The sequence below is a fragment of the Marmota monax genome, unplaced genomic scaffold, assembly GCF_021218885.2.
Source record: "Marmota monax isolate L192 unplaced genomic scaffold, Marmota_monax_Labrador192_F-V1.1 WCK01_AAM20220418_F8-fsc00318, whole genome shotgun sequence".
In the NCBI taxonomy this organism is placed as follows: domain Eukaryota; kingdom Metazoa; phylum Chordata; class Mammalia; order Rodentia; family Sciuridae; genus Marmota; species Marmota monax.
This window is the reverse complement of record NW_026692274.1, coordinates 510,170-529,098: the sequence shown is the minus strand read 5'-3', so window position 1 is coordinate 529,098 and position 18,929 is coordinate 510,170. Positions and strand designations below refer to the sequence as shown.

The 18,929-nt window shown below is 35.3% G+C and overlaps 1 pseudogene; it reads left to right on the top strand.

Moving 5' to 3' along the window:
- LOC124089759 (ankyrin repeat domain-containing protein 12-like) overlaps positions 1–18,929 on the top strand; it is a 62,785-nt pseudogene that overhangs the window by 27,474 nt on the left and 16,382 nt on the right.

The following is an 18,929-nucleotide window of genomic DNA, read 5'->3' as shown; positions in this document are numbered from 1 at the left end:
ATGTCCATCCGTCCTTTCTCTCTATCTGTTCCTCAGATGTGAGTGGTTTTTCTTCCATCTTACACATCTCCAGGGACAGGCAACATAAAACAAAAGTGAAGCAAAACAAAAGAAGAGTCTTAAAATGGCTACCCATCCTATTGCCCTGCCCTCAGGGGCGAGCAGTTTACCTTATCACTTACCCTCAGTGTTCCCCTTGCGGACCACCAAATGCCGCAGTCTGGCTGGGCACAATTCTGGAGCCACTTGTCAAGCAGAAATGAACTTTATTTTTAGAACACACAGGCCACATCACACGAGCTCTTCAGGAATTCTCTCAGAGCCAAACTGCCACCACTGGCTTCCCACAAGCCTCTCAAACACTCCCACTCCTCCTGCTCTTGAGGCCGATTGGCTTGGTCACATGGGCGGAGCCAAAAAAAGTCCCCCAATCAGCAGCTCCGTGGTCTGAAAGGGTGGGGAAACAGCCTAATGAGCATCACTGCATAGGAGTCAATCAGTTGGCAGCTAGAAGTTTGCTGGGTCCTCTGTGAGCCAATTATCAGCTGGCAGCTGGAAGTTTTCTGGCAGCTGGAAGTTTGCTGGGGCCCCTTCGGCTGTGGCTTTCAACACCCAATAATAAATGAGCCAAGGCCCTGGACACACACTTCTCAGAAATGGATATATAATTAATCAACACATATACAAAAAAATGTTAATCATCTCTAGCAATTAGAGATATGCAAATCAAAACTACTCTAAGATATCATCTTACTCCCTTCTGAATGGTGGCTCTTATGAAGACAAACAACAATAAGTGTTGGTGAGAATGTAGGGAAAAAGGTACATTCATACACTGCTGGTGGGACTCCAAAATGGTGCAGTTAATATGGAAAGCAATATGGAGATTCCTTGGAAATCTTGGAATGGAACCACAGTTTGACCCAGCTATCCTTCTCCTCAGTCTATACCCAAAGGATGTAACATCAGAATACTACAGGGACACAGCCACATCAATGTTTATAGCACCACAATTCACAATAGCTAAACTGTGGAGCCAACCTAGATGCCCTTCAGTGGTTGAATGGACAAAAAAAAAAATGTGGCATATATACACAATGGAATTTTGCTCGGCAAAGAGAATAAAAGCATGGCATTTGCAGGTAAATGGATGGCATTGGAGAAAATAAAGCTAAGTGAAGTCAGCCAATCCCAAAAATACAAATGGCAAATGTTTTCTCTGACTCATAGTGGAGTAGGGAGGGGGAGCATAGAGAAATAGATTAATTCCAGATAAGGTGGAGTGGTAGGAGGGAAAAGGAGGGGGCAGGGGGTTACAAGGATGGTGGAATTTGGTAGACATCATTATACAAAGTACAAGTATAAAGACACAAATTGGTGTCAACATCCTTTATATCCAACCAAAAATATTAAAAAAAATTGTGCTGTATATGTTTAATAAGAATTGCAATGCATTCCACTGTCATTTTTTTTTAAATTAATAAAAAATAAGAGTAGGAATTTTTACCCTTACTGTGCATAAATAGATAAATGCTAAATAAAATGAATCATTTAGAAATAAGTTAACAACATGGGAACTTCATGGCAATATCATGCTTTTATCTTACTGAAGATTTATCCCAGATTCTACAAAAATATTTTCTAGGCTTTCATTCCACTGCTACCCTGCTGATAAATTGGTAGTTGTATTAGTTCATGCTTCTCTATGACTGATATGGGAAAAGAATCTAGAAAAAAATTTGGTGTCAAATTTAAGGCATGTTTATTTAAGACTGTTAAAATGTATTGAAAAAGAAAGTTTTTCAAGTGAACTTGTCCTATGCTGCCTTTGAAGGGGAAAAAAAAAAAAACAGCTGAGGACACTATGGTTAAATTATTGCTGTTTCTAATATCCTGATTTAAATAAAAGCATAAGCATACCTAATATCTTTTATTCCTACAAATATTGTAGGTCCTTGTGCCTTTCCAAATAGTGTGATTTTGGATTTTCTAAACTTTTGTGCCACTAACTGGGGCAGAATAGTGGCCAAATTATTAGATACTGCTACAACTTGAAATGTTTCTGTAAAATGTTGAATTACAAAGACTTTCATTTTGTAAAAAGAAAAATGGCTTTCTTACACCATAAAATTTTGTTCTTAGAATATTAAAGAATTATTACTTAAAAAAAAAAGGTAGAAGTCATATATATCTCCAGTAACTCTCTTTGAGAGGCGCCATTCTTCAGAGTCTCTTATCTATATTTCGAGGGAATTTTTTAGGCATAAACATATAGACATATATTTTTTTGTTTTATTTTTTTCCACTATACATAAAATTATACTATACCATTGTTGTGCCATTGGCCCTTTTCATTTCAGGATAATTCCTTGTCAGTTTTGATTATTAATATGTACATAACTGGAGTAGAAAGCTTGATAAGCTGTGTCAACAAACAGAGGTTCTTGGAGTTTAGGTTTGATTATCCATTAATTAAGTCCTTTAGCTTTTAAGGAAACCAACAAGATAACTGTCTTAATCATTTTACTATAAAGAGTATAATAAAATTTATTCATTTAGCAACTTTTTCTTGAATTAGAATATGTAACAAAGTCTTCTAAAAAGTTGAGAGACAGGTTGATGAATAAGAGAGAAGAAATTCTTACTCTTATGGAAATACATTCTAGAAATACATAGGAAAATGTTACTGGGAACAACATACTTTAAAATCCAAAGTATAAATTTTTAATTTTTTATTGATATTGCTTTAAGAACTCTAAGTCAGTTTGCAAGAATGATAATAGAAAATTATTTTCCAAGATTGTTTTTTCTTGGTGCATTAACTCTTTTAAATACCTATAAAATTTCAGAATTAATTAATATTGTCATATCTTTAATTGAGAAAACATTACCCCATTCTTCCTTCCCTGTGGTTCTAAAAAGAGAGAGTGTAGCTTTGGGCATATTCTAGTTTAACTTTTCAGATTTTGACATAAAAGTGAGAACAAAAGTCACAAGTTGGGGATCAAAGCAGAGTCTAATATCTATGAGACTTTTTCCATTTGCCCTTAATTCAGATCTTTGGCTTTATTTTCACACTACTATCATCTCTAACTTAATTTGCACACATCATCAGTAGAAAACTCCAATGTTTTGGGGTCAGAGGTATAAACTCTGGTCTTCAATTTAATTTTATCTAGGTATTATTAGACTAATAGTATAAAGTACCCAGGAAAAATACCGTTTGTTTCCAGTTCTTTGAATTATTCATTAAGCAGATATATTTAAGGTATATACTTGATACTTATTATTATCATTTTAAACCAGTTTTATAAATTGACAGAATAAAAGGCTTCTAATCAACTTTTATCTTTGATATTCCTAAAGGAAATTTTACTCTATATATTTGTGTGAAGTTATTAATGTATCATTCAAGTCAAGTTTTGTGATGTTAGAAAGTTTCAGAAATAGACACATTATCATTGAGAACCTTTTAATAAGTATATACAGTATTTAGCCAAGGACTTTTGTGAAATTCTTTCTTATAGGTCCACACCAAACTATCCATCGCAAATAATAACAGCCCAAAAGAGAACTCCCAGTTCTTCATCTTGTCAATAAGTTAAAGCTAACAAAAGAAATGAGCATAGTGAATCTCCTTTACACATGGCAGCTATTTGAGGAGATGTGAAATAAGTCAAAGAATTAATAAATTTAGAGACCAATGTGAACATGAAAGATTTTACAGGTAAGATTAAACTCAAGACTCATATTTGGGAACTAATATTGAAATAGATCTTGGTTACAGTGTTATTCATTTAAAAAAAATTGCTGAAATGGAAGGGTTCTGATAATATATTTTTTTACAAAACTTTTGGAGTATGTGCATAAAACCTTGTTCTGCTGTATTAGTTGTCAATAATTACAGTTTTGCATATTAAACTTATATTTTAGTTGACATTACTGTATATTTTTTAAAATTATTTTTAGTTGTACTTGGACACAATGCCTTTATTTATTTTATTTAATTATTTGTGGTGCTAAGGATCAAACTCAAGGCCTGACATGGGCTAGGCGAGCGCTCTACAGCTGAGCCACCACCCCAGCCCCAACTCCATAATTCTTTATTAAATTTAAGTTCTATCCAAAGTAAATTTGAGTACATAATATTTCAAAGCAGTTAATTCATTCATAATTCTTTGAGAAACATTAACCTGATCATGACGATTGTAAGAGAGTGGCAATATTTTCACCTATATTCAAATAATATGCTAATATATATTTACTATGAAGAATTCAAATAATAGATGTTGACAGAGAATAATATAGAAATTCTCCTTAATTTCACATCTTACACTACTGTTTCACTTCTACATTTTTTGTCTTCCACAGAAATGTTATTAATAATTTGTAGGTTATTCTTTCACTGCATTTTCATGATCATATGTAAATATGAACATTTACTTTCTTATAGGCTTTAAAAAAAGTATTATTATTCCATCTGCCATTCTGCAGCCTGCCTGTAATTACAGGTAAATTCACTCAGTACATATAGGTAAATTTACTTCATTTTTAACAGCTGCATAATAGTACAATAGTCAACACTATTATAAAAACATAGTTGTGAGTAACTTGGGACTGTTTCAGTAGAATTGAAATTGTAATGGCAGATTGCCCACCAAAATAAGATCCTGTATTAGTTTACACTACAATAAAGAGTCTGTCACTAAAAATTGATGATAGTAACTTAATTGTTATTATAATAATTATTTTTTTTTTTACTTTTCATATCCATAATCAGTAATGGTAGTAAATGTTTCTTATAAATTTGTATATATCTTGAACTGGTGTATGTTTAATTATTATTTATTATTCTAACTTTAGGTTGGACACCACTGAACGAAGCTTGCAATGTTCGAAATAATGGTGTTGCTAAGACACTTATAACAGCTAGACCAGATGTTAACACACAAGGATTATATGATGACATGCCACACCATGAGTCTGTTAGTAGTGGACACAGAGATGTAAGTATGATAGAAGAAATCAATAATGTGTAATTCTATCATAGATTATGTCACAGTAAAATTTAGCTTAGTTCTTAGTTGTATGATCTTGGTCATATTTCATTCATTGCTTGACCAACTTATGTGTATTTTATTTTCCCTTATTTTTTCTAACTACTAATTCACAGTCAGATTTGGGATTATCTTTTTTTTTTCAAAATTTACCTGTAATGTTATTTTAAATATACCCATATATTTTAGGAACTAAAATTTAGATTAAAAATGCTATGTTTCTCATTTATAATTTTACAATATAATTTTCCATGTTACTCATTAAGTTTTAATAATAGGAAAATGTAATCCTTACTATTTTCTCTAAACTGCTCTTGTGTTCTATTGAACCATTCTTTCCTTCCTGATGCATCAACAATTTGTACATACCTATGGATAGCACTTTTTTCTTCCTCTTTACTTATCTATTGTCATGTTCCTGTGCTAGTCTGTGAGTACCATTCAGACAGGCATTTGGTGTTTTCTGTTACTGATTCTGGAAATGTGTGTTGCAAATGAAATAATAAATTTGGCATAGATACCTGGATAGATAGATAACTGAGGATAGGCAGAAGGGCAAAGGCTTAGTTCTTAAGGCCTGACAAATTATAGGAGGCATTGCGCTTTCCTCTGAATTTATCAGAAGAGATGTGTTTTCTCGCTAATACCATATTTTAGAATTTAAAAAATGCATTATTGATAGTCATCATAAATTAATAACTTTCTTTTAAACATGGTATATAAATATTTCTTGATTTACAAGTGTAATTTGAAAGAATTATGTCTTGTGAATGAGACATATTTGTTTACACCAGTATAAGTTTCTAAATATGCACATAGCTGTAAAATATTTGTAGAAGCTGACCTTTGGCTCATGTACTAAAACAGATTGAAACATTGTTTCCAGACTCTTTCTGAGCAAGACTGGCATGCTGTTTTCAAAAGATGTTTGCTTTTCCTCCTAGCAACAAACTATGTTTTTATTGTTCTTTGACTTGAGCATAGGGAATAGAGAATAAAGAGCAATCAAAATCTCTCACTTCTGCATATAGATGCATTAGGTCCTACGAGTCTCTCTCTAAAGAACTGGATTTCTTTTACTCATTGATAGCCATGATAAATTCAACCATCCATAAAACATTCCTAATGTAGAAGAAGCAAAAAATATAGCTGTTTTGTAGCAAGGTCTAAATTATTTAGAATAAGAGAAGATTAACCTAACTTCTAAACAACCTATTCCTTGACCTATTACTTGTGATTTGTACTTCACAATACATAATTTTATAGTAACATTAGTTCCATTTGTTTTAGATTTGTATCATTTTTTGTCTTATCATTTTTACCTACTTCTAGTTTGTTGCCTATTATAATAACTTTTATTTCCTTTAAGTCCATTTTAGAATAAGTACCTGCATATGAAAATGATGTGCAAAATATTGGTTTTTAGAATTTGTGCATCATGCTTGAATCTATATCTGACTCATCATAGACATGTACTCAATATTCATCAATCACTTCCTGATGAACAGGAAGCAATGTAAAGATCCTTTTTGCTGGTTTCTCATCCTAGGGCTCTTTTCTAAGAAAATAAACCCATAAAATGCAAAATATTTTACATCATTAAAACGTTCACTACAGTGTTACTTATAATGATTAAAGGACTTTTTAACTTCATTTAACCTTTTCAAATGTCTTTCCTAAGTGAGATTTTAAAAGATATGGACACACAAGGATAAAGAGAAGAAATGGAAGACCAAGATTTTAGAAGGTGGAAATTAGATATATATATACAGTTGCTAACCTAGTACAAGGGTTGTCTGACTTTTACTATAATGGGCAAATTTTAAAATTTGCATCTTTTTTCCACTCTTCCTTTTTACTCTTTTAACAAATCTTTAAAAATATAAAAACTGTTGGACCCATGGGCCATAATTTGTCTACCTCTGATTTAGGAGAGGTAAGAACATTGAAACAAAGCCATTATGGCACATAATTACAGAGAAATTGAAGCTCAGGAATTGATTACACCACTATCCTGTGGAATTCCTTGTTTGGACTGCAAACAAGATGATTGAATCAAAGTTTTTTTTTTGTTTGTTTTTTTGTTTTGTTTGTTTGTTTTACTTTATAGCCCCTCCCCAATCTTATATAGCCAGATGACTTCACCACTTCTACCTTGGTAGGTGTTTCCCAGATGGAGCTAAGGATCAGGAAGAATCGTCCTTCAGTAGCAACTTTGGAAAGCTAGTTGATGTTTTAAAATATTTGTAATTAAATAAAAATAAACATAAATAAAATATTAGCCTTTGGATTCACAAGTAAATTGTTATCTTTATACAATCTTACATTTCAAATTTTCTACAAAGTAGTTAAGAAATTTTTTTTTCATTTCATTCATTGCAAATCTTTATTCTTATATAATTTGTTTCAAATTCTTGATTTATACTATCTTTAAATCATTCTTTTAATGCAAAATGTAGTTAATACTCATCTGTTCGTGTTATTTGTTTAAAGATTCTTTCAGAAGATATATTTTCTAAATACACAAAAACACCTTAGTTAAGTGTTGAGCATACAGAGAGAAATATATTTAAGACCTAAGTTCATGTGAAGATAGGAAGTATAGAATAAGGAGAAAATATATATTAATAAATTGTAATGTAGGTTTGTGTCACATAGAACACATCAATGTCAGTGGAAGTAAAAGATCAAAAAAAAAAAGAAGAGATGGTAAGGAGGCACACTTGATAACAGTTTTCCAACTCTGTGGTTAATGGGTAGTTTTCAGTGCCAGTTGCTAAGAATGGAAAGGTTAATGGTAGAAATTTTAATGAAGTTCATTTGAAACTTGTTGATTTATATTGAAACATCCAATGAGCATTTGAATATTTGGTTTAGAGTTAAGAGAGCAAGAGAATGAAAATGAATGAGTGCATTGTATAATGATCACATTCTGTCAGTGTAGGTGAGAACCCTAAGAAGGGATGTATATCAAAGCTTGAAAAAGTAGACCAGGACAGGTTCTTCACAGGACTTGATGCATGCAGGTAGAAGAGTTAAGAGCTATTTTTAAAAGTGAACTTTGCAAGGGTAAACATCTTTTCAGGAATTTGACTAAAGAAAGATTCAGCTAGAAGGGAAAAAATATGGCCTTAGGGTGAATTTTGGATTTTGTTGTTGTTTTGGTTTGTTTCTTGCTTTCTTTTCATTTTTTCTTTTTTGTGGTACTAAGGATCTAATCTAGGTCCTTGTACATCTTAGGTAAATTCTTTACCCTTGAGATACACCACCAATCACTATTTTACTTTGACACAAAATCTTGGTTAGTTTCCCAAGTTGACCTTAAATTTGCCATTCTGTTGCCTCAGACTCCCAAACATCTAGGATTGGGAATATAGGTTTGAACTCAGTTTTTTCTTTGTCTATGTTTTATTTCTTCCTTGCTATAATTTTTTTAAGGTGGAATAGATATGAACTGAAAAGATTGTCTTCTACATAGAAGCCAACTAAAAGGGGTTCAAAAATATCAAAAGGAATAGTATACAAATGAATAGAAAAGAAATGATGACTAATTGGGTAGATTCTGGTTTTATGGTTCCTGAAGTTTTTATATGTTGATGGGAATAAGAGGTCCCTTTTGAGAAAAAAAAAATAAAGTAAAGAATACAAAATCAGATGTAGGGAGTTTAAGGTCCTATAAAAGCTAAAGGCCTTGAAATTTAAGCTTCATTAATTCTAAGTAAGTCCTGTGGGTGAATGGCAGATGAGATTCCTGGGAGATAAGGAAGAAAGGACAATTAGGACATCAATACATTCATAGTAGTATTAGCTTTAAACAGAAGGGAAATAGTTCCTTTGTGATTTCTACTAAAATGCACAAATCAAGAGGCTATGAAGCTTGCTGCTATTTATCCAAACCTAAGATAGTACTTACTAATAGATAGTTAAATACTTGCTGATTTTACAGTAAAACAGGAAGAAAACAATGAAATTGAGCAATAAAATTGGTCCTATTTAAATTTAAAGTTGGAAGATTATTTTAGTAGATGCCAATCATTATATGGAAGCAGGTTTCAGTGAAAATGGAGGTGAAGAAAATAATGATATAGAATAGGATGCAAATAATGGATGCAGAGTAGAAATAACACTGAGAAGAACACTATGTTATCAAGAGAATGATCAAAATAATATTAACTTTGAAGAGACTAAATCTTCCTACCACATAATGTTAAAGATAGTGAAACTGTTGCTTCATCATGGTGGAAACCCATTTCAAGCTAATAACCATGGGGAGTGCCCAGTGTTGTAGCAGAAACAAAAGAATTGGAGTTATCACTAAAAATGACAGATGCCTGTGTCTGATGATGATAAAAGTTATACTGGTTGCTTTTAGATCATTTATATTCAATTGTTTAGCACTTAGTGGCTCATTCTGGATTAATATTTTAATATATAAAGTTTAAATACTGTAGAATAATTCTTGCCAGCTCTTACCAGAATCTTAGCTAAGAATGATGTAGTTAGTAATCTAGGTTTTTGCTAAACATACCTTTTATGATAGGCATCATAGTGCTTTTCACCCTTTTTCTTTATTTTCTCCCACAAATTACTAAACTATTCTTTTATTACATTCAATCATATTGTAGATGTTCTCCCCATGCATACCTGCTCCCATGACGTCTTTTCAGTCTTCTGTATGATGGTCCCACTAATGAAATCCTGTCTTTTTCTGGCATTAATGAGTCCTTCACTCTGGATATTATTGTAGGGTAGGGGCAATCTCCTTACAAATGGTTTTAAAAAAGAAATATCCAAAAGAATTTAACATTGTTTTTAATTTTGTTGAAGAAAATCTGTGCATAAACAGAAAAGGTTCAGTCATATTTAAGAAAAAGATCAATGAAAAAGAATTCTAAGCCAGGCACTGTGGTGCACATCTGTAGTCCAAGCAGCTCAGGAGGCTGAGACATGAGGATGGAGATTTCAAAGCCAGCCTCAGCAAAAGTGAGGTACTAAGCAACTCAGTGAGACCCTGACTCAAAATAAAATTCAAAAGGGGACTGGGATATGGCACAGTGGTCTAGTATCCCTAAGTTCAATCCCCAGTTCCTCCTCCCTAATAAAATTAGAATTCTTTAAATCTATGGCCATATCCTCATAAAATCTTAAAGAATTACTGTAAACAATTAGATGTCTTACTGAATTGCATCTCCCTTGAGAAAGCAATAGAAAATCATCTACAATTGGAAGCACAGAATTTCTACTTTTTATTTTATATGTTACAACACAACTTTAGTTTTCACCTGATAGGACAACTAAAAGAACCTACCTTCTGAATAGTACATCTTTATTGCCTTGCTGAACAAAATTTAGTTGTAAATATACTCCCAACTGAATAGGCAGATTGTGCCAAATTATGATAAATAGAATAAAGATTTTCAGAAATAAGAGATTCAGCAGTGAGCATTTACCTCATAGAGATATTTAAATAATAGCTATAGATATCGAATTCCCTATAGATATGAGATCACATAAGAAAAAATAGAATTTAAGTATCAAGTTAAAACCTTTTAGAAGAGATGACACTAAATTTTTTGTAAAATTGTGTTTAAAATAGGGAAGATTATAATAATGACTTATTCTATTGTGATTGAATAAATATCAGTTACAAATGCTTTTGCAATTGAAAATGCAAGAATTACCATACTTAATATTAGATAAGAATGTTAGGGAAGAATCCATGGCAGAAAGATGATAATTTTGTAGTAATAAAGGACATATAATTCAAACCTGAGATTAAATTATGTTGCCTTCTTAAGTACTGAGTGTTACTGTCCAATACATGTAAAACATGAAGTTGTCAAAAATGTAAGGTAAAATTGACAGAAATATAGTATTACTTGGAATCTGCAGCAGTTTTCCCAGCATACTATGAATATCTCAGGGCTGTAGATAGTGTGTACATAACCATTAGTACTTACAGTTTGAGGCCAAAATAGTGCTATATTTGTTAAAAGTTTGTAGCTATCATTAAACTTAAAAAGAAAGAAAATAAATGTTAACATTTTTTGTGTTATGTGGAATCAGGATTATATTATCTGAAATTGCATTTTCCATTCACAGCACAATTTTTTGAACTCTGTATATAAAGTATGTTCACATCAAATTATGCCATTATACATGAGCTCTCTTGTTTATTTTTTTGCATTACAATTCTAAATACACCTTTATACCACAATTTATCATATCTCTGTTTGTATATAAGGTATGTTGACACCAAATTCACATCTTTATACATGTATTTTGTGTAATGATGAATGGATAATTATGATTGTAATACATTCCACTATTGTCATGTAAGAAATGAAAATAAATAAATAAATATTTTTAATATTAGATTTGCTTGTAGAATGTCCATAGTACAATTTAATAAATTTTGGATTTGTTGCCTTAGAGATAAAAATAAAATTGCGTTTTCTTCCATGAGAAAGTAAGAAAATAAGATTAAAACCTAGAACATTTTTACATGGCATATTTATTCTATTTATTGTACCTATGACCTTTTAATTTGGTCTTTTCAGAAAAGTAGCACTGTGAAAAGCATACAGCTTTTATAAACATTTCCATAGAAAGAAGTGCTATAACAATATTTTCCCTCAAGAAATGTATTTTATTTGAACTTATGTGTTTAATTAAAGCAGAACACATATTTTAGAACATTTTGGATTTTCACTGATCTTAATGATTATCTGTGCTCATCAGCTATCTGTTGATCTTCCAAATATTTACTTTTTACCTGGTGACTATGCCTGAATTTTTGCCTAATCAAACCCCTCAAGAAATGATGCAGAAATTATCAGTAAGTATCATACAAAAATTTTGGGGTTGCTAAAAATGACTCATGAAAATAATGAAAGTTTAGTTTAAAGGAAGTCCTTATTAGACTTAACTTTATCAAACTTCTTTCACTCTAAATTCAGAATTACTAGTATTTAAGCAAGAATTACTTTAAGGCCTTGGGTTTTAGCTCAGGTGTAGAGCACTTGTCTCGCATGCATGAGGTACTGGGTTCAATTCTTGGCACCACATAAAAATAAATAAATAAAGATATTGTTTCCTTTTACAACAACAAAAAAAAAAAGAAAGAAAGAAACGAATTACTTTAACTGCCCATTGATATTTATAAGTGGATAGACTTACAGCATTGTTATGTATCTGCTATGTTATGTCGTCTATGTGACAGATGCACTTTGAGTGCTGCAAAGTTAAAACATTTGGAGTAAATGGAAGGATGTTATCTAAATAGCATAGCACTCCACAAATGTTTTGTTCCATTAGGCATTGTGCTTTATAGTCAGTTCTATTCAGAGTAGCCATTCTATAATCTAGTTTTTACTAGTCTTTAAGATAAGGAGCTCATGACAAACTGTAAATCAACATAGTACTTTCTTCATCAAAAAAGAAAAAAAAAGTGTTGTGGAAAAATATCAGCTAAAACGAATAGTCAGCTAAAATGAACAGTGTGCTTAATGACATGCTTAATTTCTACTTGTAGCACAAGCACCCTTTTGTGAGGGATCAGTAATAAGTAAATTACAGATGACCTCACTCCATGGACCACACTTGGAGCAGTAGTTTTATGTCATGTATATCAGACATCAAGGTGTTACAGGAACACATGCCCTGGTTAATATAGCCTATTTGTATAAAATGTGCGGATCTTTTAAATTTGCATAATTCTGTAGTCATTTTCCCTTTAGTCTTTTCCCATAGTCGGATTCCACATTACCTTCCTATTGCAAATTCTATCTAATAAAAATGTTTGTTACCAATAATTGCTTATGCTACCATGCTGAGAATTCATAGTTAGAGAGCCTGATCTCACTCATAAACCATAATTATGATAATGGAAAATTGGGTAACTCTCTGTCATATAATGCCCCCCCCCATAATTTCTGATACTTACTAATTGCCAAAGTAGAGGTTTTGTTAGCAACTTTTCCAGACACTGGTTTTCTTATTTTAAAACAATGTCCATTGTACAAACATGAAATGCCAATGATTGTCATACGGGCTATTCTTCTTTTTCTGATCTTTGCCAACAATCTGGCCTTGTTTCTTAAGCAACTGCTACTATAAACTTTCCTCACTTAAAAAATGTTTCATCATAATAAATAAATAAGCTGTTTTTTATTTTGTTTTTGGTTTTGAGATAGGAGACCTGCAAAAACAGTGATATATTATTACCCACTGGTGTTCACTAAGTGCATTTGTGTGTCATAAAATATACAGAACAACCAGTATTTTTGAATCCTCATTTTGTCCATGTTAAAATAGTAAATCATACTATTTTACCACAAATACATTGTCATAATTTGTGAAACATCCTCAGTTTCATATTTCAGACACTATGAAAATACAAATATTAGCACATGCTTATATGGAAATTGTATCATTTAATGTATCAAGAGGTCCAAAAATAACCTGAATATTTAAATCATATTATACCAGAATTTTTAACTGAGTGGCTTATGTGATGTTAACTGTTTATAAGTAAGTTCTGTTTATAAGATCTTCTTCCTAGAAGATCACCTTAGGAAGTATTATAGCAAACCTTTTTTTTTTGGGGGGGAAGGTGCCAAAGATTGAACTCATGGGCACTCAGCCATTGATCCATATCTCCAGCCCTATTTTGTATTTCATTTAGAGACGGGGTCACATTTAGTTGCTTAGCACCTTGAATTTTCTCAGGCTGGCTTTGAACTTGTGATCCTCCTGCCTCAGCCTCCTAGAGCCGCTGGGATTACGGGTGTGCACCTGGGTACCCAGCTCCAAGCAAACCTGTAATTAGAATTATAGGGATTATAGGAAGAGGTTACTTAGGGTGTTATGTGTGTGAACATATTTGATCATTAGACTCTAGACTCAATAGAGCATTTTATAGAGTAGTTTGCATATTGACATACTAAAGATTTCTCTACTTTTTATGTAAAGTTAAAATGCAAATACCCTTTCTTTTTGTTCCTTTCCAAATGGTATATTTTAATCACTTTCAGTGTATTTGTTAGGATGTAATACAGGTTTGATGTTTTAGTTCCATAAAACACTGTTCATTTATAACCCTAGAATCTATATACCAGGTTGTTAGTAACTTCCTAGATAAACAATTCTGAAATTGTTGAATAATAGCAAGCACCGATTTATATATCCCTTTATTATCAATATGTCAAAATACCTGCTTAGGAATCTTATGTTCAGAAGACTGAGCATACACTCTTTGGACCTCTGCTGACCACGGAAGTGCAGTTGCTGGGGAAAGAGGAAGAAAAAACACTGTTGGGAAATCCCCAGACTTGTGATTCTGGTTTTGTGATTCTCCATGTAAGTGACAGTTAGAGCTTGAGAAATGGCTTCCGTATATGTGCCTGAACGCCCCCAAGATATGGCTTCTGCAAACACAAAGAATAACTTCCCAGCAACAGGGGCACACATACCTAATGGGGTATTGTTTCTGTAACTAGGTTAACGGGGCTTTGTTTCTGTAACTGGGATGACTAGGCTACCCCAACTTAGGGGACTCTCCGATCTCTGATTGGCCCCTGCCTTTGCCCTGCCCCCTTCTCCTCTCTCTATATAAGTCCTCTCTCTCCACAATAAACTTAGTTGCTGTGCCATCTCTGCTGACTCAACTCCCAACTCAGTGTGATTTTTGCCAGGCTGGGTGTGGGCCAGGTCGCAACACTTACCCTCTTGCTCAGCCGGGAAACACTCACTAGCTTATCTAGTGATTCTCCTCAACCTCTGTCGGAGGGTGGGTCCGACAGCTGGTGCCCCTTGTGAGGAAGGGAACTTCACTGATGAGCAATCGGGCAAAAGGTGAGTGTACCCCCACCAAAAATGGGGCAGGCTTCTTCGAAAAATGATCCCTCCCTTCCTTCCCTCCGAGTCCTCCTTAAGAGTAGAGGTCTCGAAATTTCTGACACTCAGGCAAGCAAGACCTGGGAGACTTAGTTAAAGCCGCTCCCTGGTTACCAGAGAGTAATTTATTTGACTGGGAGACCTGGGACAGAGTTGAACAACTGATCCGAAAAGCCCAGGTTAATCAGGGTGAAATTTCTCCTCTTGGAGTTTATCCAACCCTGTCTGCTCTCAAGGGTTGTTTCCCTCGATGGCCCATTAGGCCACGTCCCAAACTGGAGGCAAAGAGCCCAAAACTATGGGAGGCACCCAGAACAACATCTCCTCCCCTTGAGGGACCTAACTGTACACCTTCAGCTGAAGCCAGTCAGGAAAGCAAAAAGGAAAATAAGGAGCCCAAAGGAAGCCAAAACACAGTACCTCTAAACTCTTTTGATGCCACTCCATGGCCCCCTAGACAGAAAAATCCTCTTTATCCTCCATTGCCTAGTTCTGAGTTTTCTCAGAATCCCTTCAAGTCATCAACCTGTACCCCTGGTGATTTGCATTCCACTCTTCCTCCACTGTACCCTGACTTGGGGAGGGTGGAACCTAAGGCACCACCTGGCCTAGAGCCATATCAAGTATTTCCTGTTAATATTAACTCGGGAGTCAATTGCCCTGCGTCCTGGTACCCATGGGGAACCAGAGGATCTAAGGAGTTAAAAAAGGCTGTCCTTGAGGATGGCCCCAATGCCCCATGGACAGAGACCATATTACAAGGCCTTGTACATCACCCGTGCACTGCCGCTGACTGGAGGGCCTTGGCCCGAGCAGTTCTTCCAGGACCTCTTTACATTAAATTATGTACTTATTATAAAGAGGAATGTCAATAACAGGCTGAAAGAAACCAACATGCCAACCCTGCTATACCCATTATTATGGGGATGCTCGCTGGGACCACAGAACAAAATGTGTCTGGGCTCCAGCAACCTGCCATTCACCCTCTTAATAAGGATCAGATCCGAGCCCTTGGCTTGGCAGCCTGGAGGAAGCTTGAGGATGGTCACTCTGAATCCCCTCTCACTGGGGTTAATCAAAAGCCTAGCGAGGACCTCTCATCCTTCATTAGTAGGGTAGAGGGAAATTTTAAAAGAAAACTCCCACCAGGGGAAATTAGGATCACTTTATAAAAATGATGGTATGGGAAGGAATGAACCAGGAACATAAACTAGCTTCTGCAGGGTTGAAGGATCAGTCTTGGAATGGTGGGTCATAGCCACCCAGGATATAGGAACCCATTCTCACCAAATCAAGACTATGGTAGCTATGCTACAGGCCTCCCATAAGGAGGACACAGAGGTTCTAGTCTGCACCCTTCAGCAAGCATTTCCTGGAAAAGGCCGCACCTGTTTTGGGTGTGGTCAAGAGGGACATTTTAAATGAGAATGCCCAAAGAAGACCAGGAGGCCTGCACGATTTGACAGGACTCCACCTTTCTCTACCCTCACCACTCCTTGCCCCAGATGCCACAAGGGCCTTCACTGGGCTAAAGATTGTAAATCTAGAACAGACAACCAGGGTAGACCTATGAACTCCAAATGGGGTGCCCCCAAGCCCCGTTAAACAAGGGGAAACACCCCACACAAACTCACTGTACTGTCCCTCTTTTCCCCAGGGTGCCACCAAAAATTACACTCACTATTGGGGGCAAAGCGTTTAAATGCCTTATTGACACTAGAGCAGATAGTACAGTCCATAGGAAAGAGCAAGTTCCCCCACAATGGAAACTTGTTGCTGGCCTGCCTTTACTGGGCGTTGGTGGAACTACCCACTTCCAAAAAACTGCTGGTTGGGTGCCATGGGTGGATCCTGATGGAAATATGGGTGAAATCCACTCCCTTGTGGCTCTGGGGTTAACTGCCAATCTTTTGGGCCAAGATGTCCTAGGAGAAGCAGAAGCCTATATTGCTACTTATCATAAGGCTTTTTATGATGTGTTGCAAGAAGAGGAATACCAGCAACAGTTCCAACAATGTCGAAATTGCCATCCTAATTATAGGGATGACCTAACTTTTGAGAAGATTAGACAAGGTCTACCAAACGTTTGACCCTACCCCCAATCCTAAAGGCCACTGCCTATCCTTGGGCCCTTAAGATAAATTGGATTCAGGGGCCCCCTGTATGGGTTGAGAGGTGGCCACTTCCTTCCCTAAAACTCCAACAGTTAGATCATCTAGTTGAACAGCAACTTCAATTAGGACATCTCCAGTGGTCGGTGAGCCCATGGAACTCTCCTGTTTTTGTGATAAAAAGGCTAATGGTAAATGGAGGTTTCTTCATGATCTCAGGAAAATCAATGAGAGAATGCTACCCTTTGGGACCCCACAATGGGGAGTGCCCTGGGTGCCTGCTATCCCAAATAACTACCACTTGATGATCATAGATATCAAATATTGTTTCTTTTCTATACCCTTACATCCTGAGGACACTGAAAAATTCGCCTTTTCCATTCCCTCCCTTAATTATAAGGGACCTGACTTACGCTACGAATGGACTGTATTGCCTCAAGGTATGGCCAATAGCCCCCCAATTTGTCAAGACTACATGTCCAAACTTCTGTCCCACCTTACAAAAGAAGTTGATATATATATATATATATATATATATATATATATATATATATATATATATATATATATATATGACATTATAATTGGGAGTACTAATACCCAATGACTGGAGCACTTTTATCAAAAGTGCACACACCTCTTAAAGGACCACAACTTTAAAATTGCCCCTGATAAGGTACAAAAGGTAGCCCCTTTTAAAATTTTAGGCACATGCCTGACCCTTGATGTTGCATCTCCTACAAAACCACAACTATGCATCGAAGATACCTATTCCCTTCCCCAACTACAAAAATTACTTGGAGAGATCAACTGGATGAGACCTTGGATCCCTATTACTACCGCCACACTTTCACTCCTCTTTTACCTGTTAAAAGGCCTTGATATTTCCATAGTGGTGACCTTGACCTCTAAACATAAGGAAATTCTTCCCAAAATCCAACTAGCTATTGATGAGGCTATTTTAAAAACATATGAACCTTCCATACCCCTGGTCCTCTATATTCTTGCAAGAGAAACACTTCTCACTGCTCTTTTAGCCCAGAAGGGAGACCCTATTCATTGGATCCATCTTTTGGTGGGAGGGGCATCTCGAGTATATTCTATGGTAGGCCAAATGGCCAATTGTGTCATCAAGGGGCGAGATCTCTCTGTTCGGCTCTTTGGATGTGAACCCCCATTCTCTCATTGTTACCTTTAGAATTAATGACTTCTTTTGGCTACAAAGAAACAAGCTATGTTGGCATTAGCCATAGAAGGTTTCCCAGGGATGATAGACTGTCACTATGGCCCCCACAAATGGATGAGTTCCTTTTGTCAAATAGCGTGGCAACTGCCAAAGATTATTCTTTCTGAGGCCGGTCCTACCTTTCTTTCAATTTTCACAGATGGAGGCAAAAAGGGAGACTCCATAGTTCTGTTCCCCCCAGGAAATTGTGAAGCTCCTCCAACCCTTGCCCTCTCACATGAGATACAGGGGTCCGCCCAATTTAAGGATCTCTACGTGGCTCTATCTGAGGTCCAGGGTTCTTTCAATTTGTTTTCAAATAGCCTCTATGTAGTTAATCTACTAAATAACCTTATAGATACCCATATTAAGCTCGATCATAATCCCATTACCCCCCTAATGATTCAGGCCAGAAACTTTCTAAAACAAAGAACAAAACCTATTTTTTTCCAACACTTAAGGGGACATCAGTGTCTACCTGGCTTTTTAAATAGGGGAAATGCCCTCGCTGTTTCATTGGCTTCCACCTCCAACTGTTATTCTTTCCAGGAAGCCACTTCTTTTCATCAGCTTACTCACCTTAATTGGAGGGGATTACATTATTGGTTCCCTCAAATTCCCATCAAAGATTTAAAGAAA